Below are 20,833 nucleotides of genomic sequence, written 5' to 3' on the forward strand. Positions count from 1 at the left end.
TTTAATGCAAAAAATGTTCTCAATACAGTACAAGAGTACATTCTTACTTTTACCATGATGGTACTGCTTTTGATAGTAGGTGCATAGTCTTTTTCTTTAGCAGTCAGTCTGTCATCTGAAGAAGCCCAACTGACCTTCCAGCTAGTAACGTGCCACAAGTCTGATCTCAACCCTTATTTTTGCAAGAAAACTCCGTGCCATTGAAAGATTGCATTAACAATATGGATTCATTAAAAAGATGCTGAGTGAGACTTTGCAGCCCGCAGAAATGATGAGATGTCCTGATAACACCTTGTGATATAAAAGAAGTCAAGAAGGCGATCAAAGACTCAGGCACATGAACAAAAGCTGTTATACAAGTTACTGAGGGGTAAAATTACTATGCCAGCTGATTCACCCATGCACATCCTCACTCGCTGCTGCTGTGAAGACAGTTTGAGGCAGCTTAATTACAAGTGAAAAAATATGCTACAGCAATCCTAATTACCTAGAGCCTGACTGAGGCGAGCATACAGACCCTTGGGTTAACCCACTTCTGAACACCTCACATCTGCCATGGCATGGGAACATGTCACGTACAGCTGATGTGCAGCAAGTTCATAATAACAAGAGTTTTAACCTACCCCTCTGACTTTAAGCCAGTAAAATATTTACCACCATAACAGCATTTGCAAAAGAGTTTGGCAAAGAAGGGTTCAGCAATGAGTGACTTGCCACAGATGTAAGCATAATGTATTCCTGAGCAGTCTTTTTTGATTGTGCAGGACTGCAATTAGCACTTGACTTTATCACTTGAATTATTTTAGGTCATGTACTGACATTTTTGCATCTTTTCGGGCAGCACAAGTCTATATGATGAAGGGACAAAACAGGGTGACAAGTTTTTAATGAAAGATGATAATTTATACTTCATAAACGTATTCACTGCCTTCTTAGCCAAAGTAATTTTTACAGTTTTACTTATAAATGTGAAAAGGTGAGTTTCAAAGATTGCTATTTTTTAATACTGCATAGTGAGATTAAAAAAAAATAGGTTCTATATAAATGAACATTATAAAAATACCTGCAAAGCCAAGTAAACCTGTGTTCCACAAAAGAGAAAACACCCTGAAGAAAGCTGCATGCCTGTGCACAGAGCATATCTTCACCCTTCTCTCCATGAGCGGGCAGTTGTCATCCCCTCAGTTTTGAATCTCATTCCTAGAAGACAAGCTGTATTAATGTCAGGTGGAGCGTTTTCCAAGTGCTATATTTATGTATGACTCTATACTCACCCTGGTCCCAGCAAGTGTCTTTCTTAACAGACGAGCCTCCAATGTGAGCTGTAGTAAGAGTAAGGAATGGAAAATTCATCTGTTTGAGATTTCTCAGGCTCTCAGTAACCGGTGGCTGTATGGCACAAGGCGCTTTTAGAAATTCACTCTAACTCAACTGGCTGCAGTATAATTACATTAGCTCTGCAATTATCAATCAGTAGCTATAAAGGGAATTGCAACCACCACCTCCTAGTAAAATTATCTGTATTGGAAAGTATGCTTTCTGTAAGCTCTGTGGCAAGGGGAAAGTGACTGCACTGACTTCCTGACAGATAACCAGGTCACAGAGGGCACCAAGCTCTTCCTGCACTTCTGTGCATCCCGTTCCATGCTACAGACTTCTCTTAGAGCTGTATTGGCAAGGTTCAGGGCTGATAAGGAGAGCAAACAAATTGAGAGTGAGAAGTGGCTTGAAAGGTCAGCGGCAGTGCCGATAAGCACAGCTGGAGCTGGCCACTGGCACGCTGCTGCACCTGGAGCAGCACTTCCAGTCTGCGCTGTCTTCCTGCCACTTGACAAAGCTGTGCATAATGTCCTCATACATGTTTTGCAGTGTCCTGTGCAGTGATAAAAGTAAAAAGCATCAGCTTTCATAAATCATGGACCATAAAAGCATGCTATGTATATAGCTAAAGCAGAAAATGTTGCTGGTTTTCTCATTAAACACCTTTTTTTTTGGCAACGCAAAGGTTTGCAAAAATTTTATCTTTCCATCAAGTCTTCAGTCAGTTCTGTAACCTCCGAGATAATCCTCCAAAAAGCCTTTGGGTCTGATTTTAGGAGACTTTGAGTCTCTTATGCCTATTAAAATAAATGAGGACAAACATTTTTGAAGACAGCAGGCCTGTATTTTTGACTGATATAAATCACTTTGCTCTTTTGAGATCAGTGTTCCTCTTGTTTACGCTAGCAGAAATTTAACAGACTTATATCACTGACTTGATTATTTCATTCCAGACACAAAGCATTTTTCCGGAGTGCTTGAACTTAGAAATGCACATTTACTACAGAGACAAGAAGGGCCAAAAATAGGAAATTAACACTTAAAAAGGCCATTTAACAGGCGAGCAGGAGATCTTAGAGTGGTAAAAGCCAACTAATTTAGATAGTCTGCTGAGAAATAATATTCTGCTGAGAGGAAGGGGATAAGAGTTTGCGCAACGTACTTTATGTCATACAGTCTGCATGCATGATCCAGCCGTAGGACTCGAGTGAAGGAATTTTAATGAATGTGATCATTTTCTAATCAGAACTGTTGCCTATCATTAAAAATTTGTGGCCAGACAAGTTCCAGCTGAAGCTGGGCTTTGCGCTGAAGCTGCTGGGGACTGGGCGTGTGTTCATTTCTGCTGACTCTGCTCTGGGAAATTAATTTTTGGCAAGGGGGGCGGACAGCTGGCTCTGCTAACATCTGAACTTCTGCAGCACCCACTGCCAGAGCTGGTGTGTCAGACTTTTGTTGTTTTTTTTTTCTAAAGTATGGAGAGAAACATCAATCATAACACTGTATCAAACAGACAAGGGTATTTTTTGGCAAACAGACCTTCTTTAAGCCACAGTGGGGGGTTTTGACACTGCAATGAGGGTGTACAAATGAGTAGGCAAAATAAGAACACCCATCATTTCTAGCTGTAACGTGCAAAGGCTGTCAGCACATCAGCACAGGCCGGAGCCATGCAGAAGCATAAGAAGCTTGCGAAGGCATTTTCAACCGATGAAAAATGCCGCATGGGAGAGTTTATCTGTTGCCATCTACTGCTTGGGAAAAGCCTAGTTCATTGTAATGGTGCATTGTGTGAAATGGCTGGTTGACGCTATAACAAACCTTCAAAAATGAACTAATTTGTATTGGTTATAAAATAAGAGGAAAGGATGCAGCGAGCCAAAAGTCTGTCCTGAGGGAGCTCAGACTACCACCGTTATCACCTCGTGGCACATATAATGCTGATGAACAAGCTCATGCTCCAGGGCTGAGCAGAGGCAATTCATCACAGCACAGAGAGATCTGCAAGCAGCAGGGACTGCAGCGAGGAGACACTCCCTTGGAATCTTACAGAGCAACCTGATGTCAAAGTAATTTCATGTCCAAAGCTCATATCTAAATAGATGTGTAACTATGTCTGTATCCCAGCATCACTACAGACAGCAATAAAGGGAGTAGCAGGAAAAAAATAGAGAGGCACACCAGGTTCAAAGTGCATGCACAAATTACAGATCTTCTCTAAAATCTGAAGACCTGCTAAAACCAAAATATTTCCTTGGGTTATATCATGAATCTAGAAACCGTGTGTGGGTGGGGTGTTTGTTCATATTGTGCGGTAGTGGATATTTCACTGAAACTGAGCTGTGAGTGCAAGCACAGCCACAAACAGCTATTAGATACCCTCCTCTCCTTTGGTACCTGATTAGCAGAGTTCATAAGGGTTCAGAGCAGTGAGTATCCAAGTGTTATGGGAACAAACCTGGAACAAACAAAAGGAAAGTGACATTATCTCTTTATCCCAAGGCAGACTATCACCGATTCAAGCGTCGGATTGCCAATGCAATGTAATAACATTTTGTGTAATGGAAGACAATGAATGAATGATCTTTTGAAACCCAAAACAGGAAAAATGCTTCTCAGACCATTAGCTGCTGCCAAAAAGTGGTGGCTTAGCAAGAAGCTAGCAAGGTGACTTAGCAAGAAGCTAATCCAAACCAGGTAGTCACATCTTGAGCCAACAGAGAGAGATGTCTCTGGAGGGCACTTTCTCCCGTGCTAAGCTGAGTTTCAGGGGCTGTGGTTCACCTGATAGAGGTGCCTGACTGATTCTAAAGCATATCTCAGAGCTGGTGTCTTGTATTCAGACAAGCAAAACTGATTAGGACTAATCCTGCCCCTAGAGACCTCTTGTGACAAGCCCGGTGTGAGTGCCATGCTCATTACCGTTCAGAAACCGAGTTACAACAGAGATTAGTTACCTTTTGTGGAAGGTGTCTGCCTCCTTCAGCACATGTTTAAATCAGTACTCATTGTGAGAAGCTAAGCTTTTCATGCAGCCAGAGAAGGGCTTCTGCTGACAGCTAACTCCTCTTGAGATGTTACATCTCAAGCAGTGAAATCTTTTTAAGAATTAAATTGGGGAAAGAGCGAGGTGCACATGCGTGTGCTGCAAGAAGGGTAGAAAAGAAGACAAAATACATAAGTGAAATGCCTTCAGAGCACTGAACATGCTGTACCCTCTGGTACAAGAGGCTTCAGACTAGCAGCTGTAACTGGCACACACAGGTACCCTCCAGCCGCCCGCCTCGCCCACACGCAGCCAGCCACACACACACACACACATATTGCCTTCCCCTTCCCACTCAGATTTTTCTAAAACCTGGAAGCTCAGCGGCATTTCGGGGCCCCGCGTGAGTCACCGCCGAGCCTGAGTTTCTGACTCACTGCTGAGCAATAGCTGAGGAATTAGGAGCTGCGGGGGTATGTGCTGTATGCACTGTGTTAAACACGTCTGGTATTCCTGGGAACCCTCCGAGCCACCCCTCTTTTCCTATTTATTTATTTATTTATTTATTTATTTATTTATTTATTTATTCATATTTATTTATTTGCTTTTCAGCAGGGTTCATAGACGGGGTGCTCCTACTTTCTGCATTATTTTGTTACCCTGGGGTGAAAAAGCAGACAAATGGCACAGGAAAATGGATTTTGTTCATTGTGGGAAAGTGAGTGTGTGTACAGGAGAAAAAAATGCATTCCACATTCCCTCCACATGACGAATTTAAGATTCATGTGGAGATAAACCAAAAATACCCATGAAAGGGCTTTGGGTTTTTTTTGTGTGTGTGTGTTTCATTTCCACAGGAGATTCCCAGAGTTGTTTGTTTGAAATAAACAACATAAAAGGAGACCCTCTGCCCACTCTCTGATGTGGAGTAATTAATGGCTGGATCAGCATTTCCATTCTTAATTCAGCTTTTCATATGGTTTGTTTTAAAAATTTGCTCCAGACATGAACCTAGCATGTAGTAATACTTTGCATTAGGGAAGTCTTTCATCTGAGCAACTAAAAGTGTGTTGAAAGTATTAATCAATTAAGATTCCCAACATCACTGGAGATGCAGGCATTTTTTCAAAGAGAAACTGAGGCATTCAGGGTCAAACACCGTGGTGACACTTTGCCTAGCAATATGACAGAGGGAACAGCAGAAACTCAGATTTTGTTCATTAGTTCTGTTAATCATTTGAATCCATCACTGTTTCCAAGTCCTAATTAAAGATGGCTTTCTTATTTTTCACTCTGAACAAATCTGAAGCAATTACATAACTAAAAATTAATGTAGCTAGATACAGCTTAATGATATGAGATAATCATTAACAGATAATAATAAAACAGATCTCGTGGTTTGTAGAATCATCCGGAAGGATTGTAACAGACCTCATTAACAAAACAGTGGGAGCCAGCCACTGCTGATTTGCAGCCATCTGATGGGTGTCGAGCATCAAATATTAACAGCACAGTACAGCTGCACTGCAGCAGAGTTTAAAGCAGATAATGCAGATGGGAAGAGGGACTGTAAATTGTCATTACCTGTGACAGAATTGGTCCTTAGTCCTGGGACTACTGAAGGTCTGGATGAGGTTTAGTCGGGGTAATGTGGGCAACTAAATTACACCATAGATTTCCAAAACCTCGTACAATTCTTCCCCATTCTAGGTTGGGTTTCCTGTAGCAGGAGCTATCTGCTGGTGGAGATCTCTGGTCAAAATACCTGACTAAGGTTAGGCACCCAGTTTAGGTGGAAAGGATCTTCCTCTGGAGTTTCCCAAAGACACTTACCTCTTTCTGTTGACCATGCGGAACACATGGATTCTGACCTTTTAAAGACTGTTTCAGAGGTGAATAAAATTCAGAGTACAGCTAGATGTTTCCTTTAGACAGAGTGGGTGCATGTCTCCTTCTGATGCTCTACAAAAACTGCAGTTGAGTCTTCAATACTCAGGTGCCACCCTCAATCCCCGGCATTATTTCAGTATTTGCTACAACATTTAGGGCTTACTTGAGGCTGTCTTACTCCATTTGCTGGAGCTGGCCTCTTCCATGACAACATGTAAGGTCATGACACAATACAACACAATATTCACAACACAGAAGAAAGTCTTATATTTACGGGACAAAGAATTGAGTACAAAATGCTCAATAATTTTATTTCTTGCTCATCCTGCTTCTGCTCAGGCAGAACAGCTGCTAAAATGCTCTGTGCTGTGGCAGGGAAGATTTCTCAACCCAACTTTGCATGATGGGACTCTGGGACTAAGCCTGTGGGTGCTCTGTGCATTATGGGAATGATCTAAAAAGGATCAAATCAGAAATGATCACTCTCCCCTTCTAACCTTGCCATCTGATTTATGGAAAATTGCAGAAGGTGGTTGTAACAAGCAATCAGAAGGAACTGAAAAAGGAAAATTGAAGTTATAGGAAACCACAGGATTACATAGCCCTAACAAATGCACAAGCAAGGTTTCAAGTCACGTAATTACAAAAGAATAAATGACATAAGTGAAAAATCAATGAAAGAGGGATGAGGTGCCTCTCCTGCCCAGCTGCAGTTGGCATTTCTCTGTACACATCATGGAGCAAGTTGGCAAAAAAGGTAGCAGCAGGTGTTCAAAAAGCTAACAGACACAGTGTAGGAGCAGAAGCTGGGCTGGTAAGGTCCTAATCATCTCCCAAGTCCTGGAATTCATGAAATCAGACCAATCTGGATCAGTGCTCTGATATTCTTGTCTAAATATCAAGATTTGTGACTTCCAGTTTGCCACTGATACTTGGGTAGACAAATGGTCTGGAGAGACAATGGTGTTGTCAGTGTCACATCGGAGGTGCGAGCAGTGCCAGGTGCACTCTCTGTGCTTTACCTCAAGGAGCTGATCCATCTTGAAGGCCTGCTGAGCTGACTGGTCCTGGTGAGAAGCATCAGGCTGTGGCATGTAAATATTTCATGCTGTCAGAAACCATTCTGGGACAAGGCAATCCAACACTTTAGGTGAGAAGCATAAGTCCTGGAAGGAAGAACAAAGATAGGCTCTGTTTGTGGTACTGCAGAGAGACAGGTTGGGGAGTAAGACCTCATTAGTCCTGTCGGTTTCTCTTTCTGCACATTTACTCCATCAGTTAATAGAAACATGAGGGTTATGTCTTCATAAGTCCTGTTCATCTCCATTTCTTTTTCTGCACAAATTTTCTCCAGCAATTTCAACAATCAATCACGTTTCAGTAAGTCAAGGACCATCCCATACACAACCACGTCTGCTCCTCTCATGGTCTGATCTCCAGCGCAGGGATTAACCACCAGTGTTTTCCAGTTATGACATAACTGGGACCAAAGAGCATTGGTATTTCAATTCAGCTTCCCTTCAACCAAATTAATTTAAACTTCTTATTGCATTCTGTTGAAATTCCCCAAAAGACTGCAATGCCAAACTTTGCATACAGGACAGCAGACCTTTATCAGGAGAACTTGTACTTCAGCTGTTACCCTGGAAAAGCAAGGGGCAGGAATATACTTGATTGCTGATGATTACAGGGTGCACAACATGCTGGAAATATTGCAGAGTCATGCATTACTCAGTGGCTTCGAGGGAAGTGACAGCCCAGCTGTAAAGTACATTGATCACCAAGGCAGCTGCCCAAAAACAGCAGTGAAATAATAAATGTATATTGGACTTGGCCCTTTTTCATAGTATCTCTTTCCAGAATTTGTAACTGAACAACTTGAAGCATGAAATGATCCTTTTTGTGTTATCAGTGTATTCCCACCAAGGAGCTCTCTGTAACCCAGTCTTTACCCTGGAAATTCTTGCTGCAGTCTCCTCCGATTCCCATGTTTCTGTATGGGATCTCCACCATAACTACACAGTGGCTTTGTTAGGATTACATGGAAAGTCTGCATCAAAACAGAGGAGTTTCCTCTGCACAGCCTAGTACCCTAAATATGTTTAGATTTTTTATAGGGTCTTGGATGTAATCATCTTTTCTGTTGCAACACTGAGTGTAATAGAGCTTCTGACTGCAAGTGCAGTACATACAGACAGAAATAATCCTCGCGGCACTGTGCAAGAAGCAGGAGATGCTGCAAACAGCGAGAGGAGGTGGCGCTAAGCCAACATTTGGCACAGACAGCAAGAGCAGCACTGTAGCCTGAGGTAGCTCCCAAGGTGCATATGGGGTGTAGACTTTGGTTTATGTAAGAGCATGCAAGGTTGCATCTTTTTTTTCACTGGTTTCTGTTCTGTCTGGATTCACCCAGGGCCGCTGCTGGTGGTATAAACACCCTTTTAATAGGTTGCTTGGGGCATGGCCCACTGTGATCAAGGGCAGCACATTCAGTCCCTGTCATTAAATAGGGCTCCCTTTAATCCCTGGAGGTGGATGACGTTCTGCATTTTACAATGTGGCAAATGTATCTGGCAGTGTTCAGATATGGGTTATGAGAAAGGCACATATGCAAACACATAAAACTGTTCCAAGCAAGGTCAGAACAATTCACAATACATACTTTGGCTCAGCTTTCTGATCATCCTCAAAACCTATGTACAGAGAATTGCAGACGAGGCTAATAAAAACGTAATGAGTCCTGACCAGCGAGAATAGTTTATTATGATTTGCTTTAACAGTCCTCTCACTGCTCTTCCCTCATGCCAGTAAATATCTGCCGTTGCCTGCAGATGAACCTTTTTCAGACTGCCATGAATCATGCTGCAGGAGAGGCACCACATGGGAGGTGTGTTTGGGTAAGCACTCCGTGGGCTGGAAGGACCAAAGCCAGATTTGGCATTTTATGTCCACACCCGGGGCAGTTGCCTCAATGTCATTCTCTGTATAAAAAGCTGGTTTCAAAACACAGCCTGGTTTATAATGGACTATTCCTTTTTAAGGCCAATGCCAGAAAATTAGATGCCTTTGGATTGTTTTACCTGTTATTGGAAGTTATTTCATTTGGATGCTAAAAGTCCTTCTTGAACAATTAGGATTTATACTGGGGAGCACAGCAACAGGATACGGTCTCCCCAGCAGCCAGCTGGGAGCTCTGCTGGGTGTGAACCCGTAACACTCCAACTCTCTCAGGGCAGCAGCCCTAAGCACTCTTCATCCCCTGATGCTGGGGAAGGAGCTCACTGCAGTCGGGTCGTGCTTCCCACAAAGGCTGAGTGGGCACCGTTGCTGTTCCCAGGGCTGATGCTCTGTGAACCAGCGTCCCAAACAACCACCAGGAACTTGTTCATGGGCTGAAGCCCCAGACATTCACATCAGAGGATAACAGGGGCCCTTTGGCACTGGAGGAAGAATGCTTTCAACAGGCAAAAGATTTGGGATGTTAACAGTGGGTGGGAGCGACAGCCTTAGCAGTGAGTGGGTGTTCAGAAGAGCTTTGAAGGAAGGGGAGGGAGAATTCTTGGAGTGCAGAAAGCCTGAAGTGCTAATATGGTTTTCTTTTTTTTCCCTCCAAATAACCAAGCTGTGACCACAGGATCTGCCCAGCCCAAGTCCCTGAGACACTGGAGGGAGATGATGAATGATTAGAAACAGATGAAATATTGTTTTAAATCCCCATTAATTAATCCTGTAGCAATTCCGCTGTCTTCCTTGCTTCCGTTAGCAGGAAACTTTCCTTCCACTGTCTGAATGCTGAAGGCATTTCTTTTTTCTTACTATTACACGTCAAAAACGTGTTTTGAGATGGATTTCTCAGATTGCCCTGAATGACGCGGCACCTACTGAATAACCTGCAAATGTGAAGAGCAGCCACGAAGCATTAAACAAATCACTCCACCTATAGGAAGCAGCTTGTAGTGCATAAGCATCCCCTTGGGCACGGCCACGTCTGGTTCCCTGTGCCAGGCATGGCACCAGACTGGGCATCGTGCTCGGGTGCTGGGGCTGAGCTGGGACCCCAGCAGGACGGTGGCACGGGCTGTCCCCACGGCCAGCTTTAGTGAGTCTTCCACGGCTGGAGCTGAGAAGCAGCCTTTGAAGAGGTGCCAGCAAGATTTTTCCTAATCCTAATGTTTGGGCTAGTCTTCAGCAGTGAAGGTGTGGGTACCTACGTGCTGCGCAGGTAGGGCACTGCCTAGGACACCTAGCAGGACACGTGCTGAAAACCCCCAACAATTCAATCAGGAGGCAGGAACACACATGAAATAGGTGTTAATCGTGCTCTCAGTCTGCACACCACTGACTCATTCCTTCCATTTTGACAGGCAACATCTGGAAAAACAGTGCTGGATGGTGGCTGCACATTGCCCACAACCCTGGCAGAGGCACAGCAAGGTAGATCACACTTCTTTTTGTTGACGTATAAAGGCTGACAGTGGGAAACAACCACGGTGCAAGAAGGTGTTTTTGGTTGCTGCACAGTGCTGTTTGAGAAGCAGCTATGTCCTGGCCTGTCCTCCCCACCCTTTCGTCTGGTTTACGTAGGCACTGGGGCAGATTCTCATCTCATCTATCTGGAGGCAGAAGCATGGGGTGGGTGAAGGTCACCAGGCTTTGCATCTGTGAGCTCGGCTTGTGCTGGACTCGCTTTCCTCCTGAGTGTGTTAGATAAATATCTGTCATCTGGGAGAGCCAGAGGATTTCTTTGACACAAAAGTCACAAGGGAGTAATTCCTTAAATCACAGCCACATCCTCTTAATGGAGCACTGAGCAGAGAGGGGAGGAGTGCGGGGAGGGTTGAGAAGTGCTCTGGATCAGGCTCAACACCTGAAGGATGTGCCAGCAGGAGGAGGTCCCAATTATCTTGAAAGAGCTCATGTGAACCTCAGCTGCCAAAAAGTCTTGTGCTGATCTGTTTTGAGGATAACCTGCCTCAAATTCATGAGCCTAAGACTGGCACTTAGGCTTCAAAAAATATGCAAGTGGCGGCAAGGCCCTCCAGGAGCTTAGGGGTATAGAGTGAGAGGGGCAGTACGTGGAAGAAGGGAGGATGCCGTGCCTTCCACGGTTCCTCCATGGTTGTGTAGGAAGCTGGGGTGGAGTTGGACTGTGCTCATCTGTTTCTGGAGCCCTGGTACCTCTCTAACCCCCAGTCAGCCTTTTGTGGTGATGGCAGGTGCTACGCTTTTCTTATTTACTGGGCAAGGCCTGAATTGCACACATCTATACGTGCCTTTGTACACTACCCTGCTATTTCTTCAAGTAATGAAACAGAGAAGAGCACAGGCACATCTCATACAAATCCACAGGGTTATGAACACTTATAAGCAAACAAAGCTAACCTCAAAACCTGACCACATTCAGTCCCAGCTCCCCCTGGAGCGTGCTGTAGTGTGTTTGCTCTTACCCATAGGGAAGGGATGGGAGAACAAATACCAAGTGCCAGACATTGTATACATTGTGTAATGTATTACTGGAAAATAGTATAGGGATTAATTAACAGATTAGTAGTGAAAAATTCAAAATAAATAATAATGTAACATATGAATGCAAAGCAGAACAAAAAACTCTCAGGCAAGAAGGACTGCTAGGCTGGGAATTTGTTACCCAAAAGGACCAGAGGAAACTCCATCCCCTGGTTCAGTTTCAACCAGACTGGACCACTACCACACACCCATAGGAATGCTCCTCGGAGACCGATGAATCATATATTCTGGATCACTTTCCTGTTCTTGGATAATTATCAGATGATAGAAGTCTTTTATAATGCATTCAATTCACATACAAATGCACTTTTTTTTTTTAATGTATTTTATTTAGTAAGATAACTTGTCAGAAGCAAACTTCCTTACTTATTTCCTTGAAGATTTTACTCATGCTCTAAAAGAAAGAATTAAGAATGGATCTTTCTTATCTTACTGAAGGAAAAAAATCTCCACTCTAATAACACTTACTCCACTGCTTTCAAACACTGGAATTCATTGTCAAATAGGCCTGCAGTGAATAACTACTCATGTTTGTCCAGGCCATCAAACCTAGCTCTGAGCTCCACACTCTAGCAGCTATCTAGCAGCTATCTAGCAGCTATAAGTGCTGGGGCTGCCCTCTCTCTCTGGGGCAGGGCTCTGAGCTACATCTTCCTTCATGGGGTGCAGTGTTACCTACAGCTCGAGGACATCATCTGCTCGAAGGGGTGAACTTCTGGGAGACTTCAGTGTAAAGGAACCAGCAGGTGCTGAGACTGCATTTGGACAGCCGGCTCCCTGGGTTAGGTTGCCACTCATAATGAGCAAGGTCCTCTGCATGGTTTAAATCCTGAGATGGGATTTACACAAAGAGCCTCATGCTGTATCTTTTGGCAGCACCATTGAAATCCATCGGTTGTTGTCCTTGCCTCTAGTTTTCTTCATGTCTTGCTCCTTCCTGCTGTTTCCTGGCTCCCATGCAACTATCTGAATATGCCGTGAAACTAAAAGCACACTGAGCCTGAGCCCATTTCCTAGAGAGATGCCTGTGAGATCCCTGGAGAAAGGGTACAGCAGCAAGAGGAAGGTGACAGATGGCAGAAGGAAGGCATGGAGAGGGAAGAGGGAAGGAGAAAGGCACAGGAGGTGATTTTCTATACCTTGCCCTTATGAATCCAACAGAAACATCTGAAAGGGGATAGGGCCTGGAAAGAGTTGATACAAAGAAGCAGTGGAAGTGAGTGCACAAGGGCCAATCAGTTGAGATACACCAAGTAGCTTCATCCTGACACTAGGGAAAAAGCAGGGAAATGTAAAGATAAATGAAGATAATGGTATCTCTAAGGCCTCTTTCATGTGGGCATCCTTGCAGAGAGGCCAAAGGATGTGGTTTCAGGGTGTAGAAGGGAACTGAGGCTTTGAGGGTTCTGGGGGAACAAGAAGGCTGCCACTTCAGGCATCCTACTGAGAGGGCCGGGGTATGACAATTTCACCTGCAAGACAAGATGTGTTAGCTGGCCCTGACACATGGGTGGATCCCTTACAAGGCTCTATGAAGGGAGTTTCAGCAAATACACGTTGCTAATCTATATGGATGGTCTTAAAACAACCCCAGGATAATTACTGCATCTTGTCTGACACATGGCAAAGTCACGGTAGTCATTTTCCTTTTATTCATGTAGCCTTGTAAACCATTATGGTTTTGTTTTTGGACAGTCTATAGCCAGTTATTTCCCTATATATCACATGGGCTGACTGCTTTCCTTGTAACACACCCCAAGCCAATTCCCAGAGCCATATTTCCTCCCTTCTTCTTTGGAACATGTATTAATAAGAAATATGAATATTATGAAATTGCCTCAGGAACAAGTGAGAAGACTGAGATGCATACCCACAGCTGCACTTTTTTTATGGTGTGTGCAATCCAAGCCCAGATCACAAGGTATCCCTTGTGCATTACAGAACACACAAATGAGTCATAAATCCCTAAGCAGGGGTGGAGTTAAGGATTGTTAATCCAGCTTGTCCAGGACCATGTCCAGGTGATTTCTGAAGATCTCTGAGGAGAGTCCACAGCCTCTCTGGGCAGCTTGTGCTTTTGCTCCATCACCTGCGTCGTACAGAGCTGATTCTTGGTGTTCAGAACCTCCTGCATTCCAGTTTGTGCCCACTGCCCCATATTCACTGTGTTAGTGAGGGATCAGGTGAACTGGGGGGACCCTACAGAGCCAGAAAGCCCCAGGTGGGTTGGACCGGATGACCTCCAGGGATCCCTTCCAATTTCACCCATTCCTGGATTCTGTGAAAGTCCTTGTCTTTGTATAACCTATGTCTGAAAGGTTCTCCAAAATGTACCCCTTTACCTCTTAGCTAGTGAAGGAGATATTGACTATGAGCACAAGTTTCAAGCCCTTGTCATCACTCTCTTGGAAAAAAAACAAACTGCCTTCTATCTCATACAACAATTTCCTGCCATATTCCCCCACTGCTCTTGCACTGGAGAATCACAGAGCCTATTTTTGACACCAGCTGTCCAGAGGTCACACATTTTTTACAAAACCATTTCAACACAGAGTCTTTTCCTAAGAAAAAACAGCTCAGTGCCACCGAGCCTTTTAAGATATGATTGCTCAGATTATGATGAAGAAGTAATTTTTTAAAATAATTATCGCACTGTCCCTGAATTTAGGGAGGTACCAAAGGTGCAGGATACCCAGTTGCCCAGTACTTACTCTTCTTATGGCTGAACCACCAAGCCTTGTGTTTACACAGCATCATCTGGTATGAAAAAGACTCTGTCATTCTGTTTTCCAGAAGTTTGATCCTTACCCATGCAAAGAACACTTCTGATTGGGCTGTCAGATACAAGAGAAAATGTGGCCAAGTGTAAGAGAAGATATGTGAACTTTACACACACACACAATGTGTAATACGTACCTGTAAAGTGTGCATTTGAGGCATATCTCTGCTTAAATAGTGTTTCTGTGTGCTCTGAATAGGGTACCCTGGAATGAACTTTCCCTCAGAGCAAAACTGTAGTTGTTTTTTTTTGTACTCATAAGTTTTTTGTTATTGTTTTTGTTTTTCCCCTAAAATATTTTAATGGTCTAAGTCCCATAAGCCCAAGAGCTCAGATGCATTTTTTCAGTTGTTTGTCATAAGGACTACCCGACATTAAAAAAAATTACCATCCTTTCAATCAGAATGAGCTTGCACAATGCTTAATATTAAAGTGAAGTAGATTCTTTTGTTCATTATAGTGAAATAAATCTTCATAAAAGTGTCATTTGTGCAGTTTTAACAGCAGCAGTGATAAATTAAGATTTTTGCCATATGAAATGCTTTCACTGGTCTCTAGTAGGTTAAGCCTAGTTCCTATCAAAGACAGCAATAATCTCTCAGTTGATTTCAGCAGTTCTTAGTTTTTACACAGATGCAACTTTTGACCTGCTGGAGTCTTGAATTAGTTCCATCCTACCAGTATCTCTTTTACCTACCATACATTAACCAAGCTCTCCTGCAAGGTAAGTTAATAAAAGACATTTTTCCTAAGATCATAATAGGTTAATAAAACTAAGCAATAATTTTTCGAGAGGGCCACATGACTCTGCACACCTGACTTGTTGCTAGATTGTCAAGGCATGGAACTACATGCCCAGCTTCCTATTTCTTCTCCTGGGAGCATCCAACTATTTTGATAAGGCCTGGATGTGTACACAACAGAGGAATCCAACAGAATCATGTGTATGTATGAAAATATATACACGTATTTAAGTCCAAACCAGAATTGCACTGATTTCAGGAGGCAAAATTTGATGTAACATTACTGGACACAGAAATTGGATTCATCTCATATGGCCCTTTCTTCCAAACATACCTATCTCCTTGTGGAGAGTGCTTGCAGAGGGATCTGCCAGACTCTTTCAGGTCAGACGTGACTAACAGAACATCCATCTCTCCTCTCTCTGTAAGACAGTGTCATCAGTTATCTAATTCTTTTTCAGAGTGCTTATCTTTCATTCTTTGTTAATGATTTTCCCATAAGCAACACTGTTTGTTTCTGGAATTACTCGAGTGATACCCACTTAATTGTCTTTTGTCTGTTTCACCTTGGGATGAACTCAGATAGGAATAGTGCTTTACCTAAAAGGAAAAGTACTTTTGGTCTTCAGTTAAAGATTTACTTATTCCTTTTTTGGCTTGCCTTGGTGACTTATTCCCATGCCCTTTGAGACATCACTATCAATTCCCACTGACTTTATAGACACTTCTCTGCTCATGCAGGGTTACTCAATATTGTTTGGACTCGTTTTCTACTGCTTGACAGCAAAATATTCTCGTATTTATGTTACAAAGGCCAAGAGAGACTTTGCGAACAACTTCCTTCTGTTCTTAGAAAAGTACTTGCACAAGTGGCTAGGATTTAGACATTTCAAACTAGGTTCAGATTGGGCTCTAATTCCAGGACAATATTAACCTATAACTCAGGGTGATTAAGAAATTACAGAATGAAGGAGCTGGGCCTCCCTTACATCACCAACGCATATTTACTGAGTATCAGTAAAAGGAAGACCAGTACTGAGGCACCTTGAAACCACTTGGTTTTTCATAAGAGTCAAAAACAGAGAAGAAAGAGAAAATAGGACAGCATCACAGGCCCCAAATTTGAGTGAATTGAGATCAGATTCAAGGTAGTATGTAGATGTGGCTGACCAATGAGCAGCCTACATCCCCTTATCTCTGTAGCACCACAGTAGTTATCTAGACTGCCCATTTACTGAGCAGGGAGCATTTGGAGGCTGTGAAAAGGTAGTTTGCTGAATGGGGAATTTCACAGCACCGTAGTTAGGGGAATCCCTTGGAACCCACAATGTCTGTACTCAAAGATCTTCTCACACCGGGGACTTGTTCTCCAGCTGCTGTTACCTTTGGTGACTGCTGCAGGCATCATTTTATCTGTTCTTATGAAACTGGTCTTTATTCCACTCTCTTAGTTGCTACACTGTATTAAATAAACAAAGATTTTCGGGTCAGACAGAAGTGTCCACTCTGATATATGATGAATAAGTTGTACAGAGTGGAGTGGTTACAAAATGTTGGAATGCTTGAAAGCAGACCCTGGTGAGGATATCTCTCACCTGGTGCATGGATGAATTCAGACAGAGGAAGAGATTGAACAGGGGTTTCCCTCCTGCCCCAGGTGAGTTCTGCTGAGGTGTTAGATAGTGGGGGAACGTGTGAAACAGGGGCACTTCCCAGATGTCCCAGATGTGGCCCTCTTGAAAAAAACCCTGGCTGGTTTTTGTACCAGACCAGGTGGGTTGATATGGTCTGGGCACTGAATAGAAATGAGAAAAGCCCACCCTGAAGGTCCCACCAGAACTTCAGCTTTAATAAAGACCCCTAGCAATGAGGCAGTGGTAAGATGTAGAGGCTTGCTCCAAGGCTTCCAGTGGAACTCACATATTGAACTTCTGTACCTAAGTAAGGATTTTGATGTTTGAAGTCCACTATGAACCTTGATTTTAATGTCTGTACTCCAGAAAACCATTTTTGTATACTCCTAAAACCACTGTATACTCCTAGCCTGTTGTAGCTGAACAGAGAAGCTTTTCTGTGTTTTCCACTCTTTCCCAACAAGCATCCCCCCCAACTCCATTCAGTTTTAGCTAAAGACTGGATATATGCATGGGCAGCATTTCGGTAGAGGTTGATGGCTCGGTCAGCTTTCTGCCAATTTCCACCTCCCCGAGTGACTTAGCATTGCCAGAACTGTTCATTGCAAATGCCCAGGCTTTCTGAAATGCTAAGTGTATTATTTTCGCTTGTCCTTTGTCTATAACTGACATTTATATGGCAAATTTATAATAACAAAAAAAAGCAGAAATAATACAGAATTCCTCTAAAATGTTCATGAGCTTTATTCTGTGTCTTAAATATAGCAAGCCCAGCCATGCATGTTTTTATCTCAATATTTGATTTTCCAAACCACAGTGATGTTGCTTTGTCTTTTTGTCTTTTGCTGTAAGTACCCTGACCTCTAGATATCTGCATGCCCAGCCTATACCCCCAGATTTCTTGGTTCAATGGCCTTCAACAGATGAAATGAGGGAATAAAGAGTGCTGGCAAGAAGCAGAGTTCTCAAGCTGATCCTTTCCAGCATCCAAATTCTTTACACAAATGGCTGACAGGGGCAAAAAGGTATTCTCTGTCTCTGTGAAAATACTTGTGTACTGTCAATCTAAAGACCTACCTAGGGTGGTGGCTGGCCTAGGTAATCCAAACCCTCCCATTTGGTTACTCACACACAAGTGCCTCAGGTTAGGAGATATTTGTGTTTACCTTGAAGATAACAAGCTGTCTTGAACAAGCCTTGAACATGCCCACAGGCATGGAAAGGTATTTGGGAGGGACAGTGCTGAGTCTTCTTTGTGCAAGTTTAATCTTAGGTTGCTGATAAAGTTTGGGAAGCTGTGAGGAAAACCTCACAACCTGTGCTTTGACACGGCACCAAGCCCTCTGTGGAACTGTTCTGTTCTTCCACTGGAGGGGATCGAGCCAGTATCCACATGATTATGGGCTTTTTTTCAAAAGGTACCCAGTGATGTTTTTTACAGATTGTTTAACTGGTCCTTGGAGCTTGTTATTAAAAGGTCCCACTGGCTTCATCTATCATACTAAATGCAGCGGAGCAGTGACTGCTGCCTGGCATGAAGCCAAAGGGCACGTTATGACTCATATCCACATGAGTAAACTCTTTTCACCCCTAAAAACAGGGTGGCCACACCCAGGCTGCCTATTGGGAATGGTCCCAAGAATGTGCTGTTCCCTGTGCTGGGCTCAGGTATTGTCTGCTAGCTGATGCTAATTCGTGTCAAGAGACCATTAAACAATACAGATGGTCACAAGCCAGTGTTAGAGCTAGTGTCATAGCCTTGTTTAACTTAGTGGTCTAGACATAGCCATTAATATCAAGAGTTTAGCAAGATTCTTGAAAGGGACAATGTATTTATATAGCTAATAAGAATATCCAGAGGAACAGGAAAAAATACGTCAAAAGGAAAAAAACAAAACTAGAATAGCTTTTTTGGAAGTGATAAAGTGTGAAGTTCCTCTGGGAACATTACACAGAAATGCTCCTTACATGGTTTATGGTATCCTTCCCAGCAACATCTGGTTCTGCAGGCGCTTGGGAAGAGGATGCTGGAGTTGGTGGCCCTCTGCCCACACTGTTACGGCAGTTGTATAAGTGCCATGCAATATTAAAACCTTTAGCAAAAGACATGTAGAGATTGTGAAAATAATTCTAAGAACCTCCAATTTTCTTGACTTGCCCCATGATCTGCACAGGGTAAAGCTTGGAGCTGGAAGCTGACAGCTAGCTTTTGCTCAGAGCTGCATGTTCACAGGACACAGATGTTGAATGAAGCTGTGCTGCTTCATACCTGGGCTGGCACAATGACACGGTGCTGCACTGCACACTGAAGACCTACTGCCTCATCCAGACCTGTTGTAGGGGTGATTGCCGCATGCTGCAATATGCTGTGTGCATCTCCCCAGCTGCCCACATGGCATTGACTTATGTGACACCCCCCATCTGCCTTGGGTGATGAGATTGAAGCTCTGTCATCTAAGTTCCCAGATAAAGCTGTTTTCATTCGATTAATTTATTAATTCATTTGCTTCTGATACAACACCTGAAAGCTTTGGTTCTCATCTGTGCAGCCCAAAGAGGCCCAGGACCATTTTAAACAAGCAATTCCCTCCTTCTGTGTGCCACATGGATATTGAAATAACACTGAAGAATCACAGCAACATGGAGTAATTTAGGTGGGAAGGGTCCTCTGGAGATCACCTTGTCCTATCTGCTGCTCAGAGACAGGCTGACCGGACCAGGTTGCTCAAGAACATGCCTGGTTGGGTTTTGAGTATCTCCAAGGACAAATTCCACCTCCTCTGTGGGCAAAGTGCTGCATTGCTTCATTACCTTCACAGAGCAAAAGGCTTTGCCAGTATCTATCTGGAATTTCTGCATGGCAATTTTCATGCTCAGATGCCAAAAAAAGCTATTAGGACCACTGGGAATCCACTGCCCTCCTTGATCTGAGCTACCTCAAATGGGCAGTAAAGCTGTGCTTTTGCATATCCCTTTGGGAAGGGCTGGTGTGGCTGGGACAGAGTCCTTGGGGGAAGCTGAGGGACAGGGAAAATGTCGATTTGGTTTGTAATGCAGTTTTACTGCCTGACATTTTTATACTTCTGGGAAGTATACAGCTAAGTTCTCTGTCATGGGTTTTGAGCTGAATTCTTTAACTGATCTCCAGCTTAAGTTTTTTTTCTCTGTTTTCTTATTTAAATACAAATAAACAAAGACATTTTGTCTCGCATGCACACATACCATGGCTTGTCTCCTGGGTCCCTTCTCTTACCTCCAGGAACTCCTGCAACTCAGGATCATGTTCCAAACATGCCTGTGGTGTGATGGGTTGGGGCCTTTTAGCAGCTTCCACTTGAGTTTTCTTTTGTGAAAGTCCATGAAAAGCAGCAGCTGAAGAAGAAGGGGTCGAAGCAGCTGTGTAGCAATGGCAGCATGGGCAGGCTGCGCCAGCCAAGGCACTGATTCTTCACAGCAGCCAACCCACGATTCCCCTGGCTGGAAATGGCAATGGATTACAGGAAGTTTGGAGTAGTCACAAACATCTGCACCCCCTTTCCGGAGGGCAGAGTCTGGAGCACAAATGTGGCCATTATATGAAAAAAAATACAGGGATGCCTAAGTGAAGAATCAATCTTAGAAAACAATCTGCACAGGAAGCCTTGTTCCTGCATGGAGCTCCAGCGATGCCTGCCGCAGGATCCCAGGGGATCGTGTGCGTGGGTCTGTCTGCATGGTGAACCCCAGCTCACTGCTGTATGGATACAACACAATGCCTTTTAGTCTGGGAATGAAGACCCAGATTGCAAAATCTCTATGGGAGACCCTGAGCCAAAATGACTCATGTCACAACATTGCCTTCAGATGAGTGGCACTACCTTTGCTGGGTGGTAATTAGTCTGTGGATATTTTATTTGCAGTGTCCATTTACGCCAAGGAAATATTTCCGTGGAAAATATACCCATATGCCCCTTTC

At 43.5% G+C, this 20,833-nt stretch overlaps 1 long non-coding RNA gene across 12 annotated transcripts in view; it reads right to left on the bottom strand.

Moving 5' to 3' along the window:
- Positions 1–20,833, bottom strand: part of LOC137847787 (uncharacterized) — a 40,687-nt gene that overhangs the window by 1,908 nt on the left and 17,946 nt on the right. Inside the window, exons 2-7 of one of the 12 annotated variants that reach the window (XR_011091124.1) lie at positions 20,132–20,355; positions 14,434–14,556; positions 4,278–7,362; positions 1,275–3,778; positions 1,126–1,200; positions 48–291 (exon numbers count right to left, since the gene is read on the bottom strand). This is a non-coding gene — a long non-coding RNA (uncharacterized lncRNA). Of the gene's footprint in view, positions 1–47; positions 3,779–4,277; positions 7,363–14,433; positions 14,557–15,578; positions 15,667–20,100; positions 20,356–20,833 lie in introns of all 12 variants that reach the window. The other 11 variants (XR_011091144.1, XR_011091109.1, XR_011091099.1 and 8 more) reach the window with 11 other exon arrangements.

The sequence above is a fragment of the Anas acuta genome, chromosome 1, assembly GCF_963932015.1.
Source record: "Anas acuta chromosome 1, bAnaAcu1.1, whole genome shotgun sequence".
Lineage (NCBI taxonomy): Eukaryota > Metazoa > Chordata > Aves > Anseriformes > Anatidae > Anas > Anas acuta.